The following is a 1,109-nucleotide window of genomic DNA, read 5'->3' as shown; positions in this document are numbered from 1 at the left end:
GAGGTCGGATTTGAACTTGGATCCTCCTGACTTCAGGACCCATGCTCTATTCATTGTGCCACCTAAAAAGATTTCTTTCTTTCTATTTTTTATACACATTTGTTCCTGTTTTATTCATTTGATGTAAATGCTTTACATATTCAATCAAAATATTTTTACATACTTTTTATGTCATTTTGCATCAATAAATCACCTAAAAAAAAGAACCACATCTATCTTAATTGTGTTGTACAATGCCTAGAATGGTATGCTCAAATAAGCGAGTAGAAAAAAAGCTTTCAATGAGGATGAAAAGGGAGGTGGAGGTTCTAGGCAAAAGCTCTGAAAACATAAATGAGACATGGAGACTACTTTCTTCTCCTCTACCTGAACGCTGTCCAGGGCAGGTAAAAGGCATAATGGTGGAAGATACTATGGGTAGAAGCTTACTACTATGTGTCCCTCTAATCCAGAGGCATGCGCAATGAGCATTCCATTTGGAACATCTCCTCAATCAATTGTAAGCAGTCTATAAAAATGGAGACGAGGATCCTCTTTAAAGATGTCAGTCAGGCAGAGGGTCTTCTAAGCAAAGAGGTCCCCAAGACCAACCAAATGTCTCCAAGGATTCTGAGAATGGAGCCCCAACAAGGCACAAAAGGGAGAACAAAGAGGCAACATTCATAACAGATTCCACTTTGGAATGATTCCCTGAAACGTGGGCCTCTGCTGTAAGCTTTGGTCTATAAAATCCCAGTGACTCCAGGAAGTCCATCACCATAGAGGCATCAGAGATGATGACACACTAAGGAATATCAAAGACTGGTCACAGATGCATTCACACGTGGCCCATATACCATCCAAACAGCAGTGCCCATCCATATACTTCATTTCAAAACCCCTAGTCAGTCCTGGGCAAAAGTGAGCAACAGAAATGGGCTGAGGTTTGATGGCAAGGTCCAGGAGAGCCCATCTTCAGGTTGTGCTGTACTCCACAGGGCGAGGTCAGGAAAATCACTCACTTCTCCTTCATCACTGAAGGGTTTCCCACCTCGAGTGAATGTCAACTTGTACCTCAGCCTGACAGGCTTTGTGTGGATTTGCAAGCAGCAGAACTTGAGAGATCACGG

General features: G+C 42.6%; 1 pseudogene; it reads right to left on the bottom strand.

Annotated features, from left to right (window-relative positions):
• Positions 1-884: 884 nt before the first annotated feature.
• LOC138142349 (ADP-ribosylation factor-binding protein GGA2 pseudogene) overlaps positions 885-1,109 on the bottom strand; it is a 2,047-nt pseudogene continuing 1,822 nt past the window's right edge.

The sequence above is a fragment of the Petaurus breviceps genome, unplaced genomic scaffold, assembly GCF_028583685.1.
Source record: "Petaurus breviceps papuanus isolate PSGF00001 unplaced genomic scaffold, PetGlider_PUasm1.0 90564, whole genome shotgun sequence".
In the NCBI taxonomy this organism is placed as follows: Eukaryota; Metazoa; Chordata; class Mammalia; order Diprotodontia; family Petauridae; genus Petaurus; species Petaurus breviceps.
Note: the sequence above shows the minus strand (reverse complement) of the source record. Positions and strands in the feature narration are given on the sequence as shown.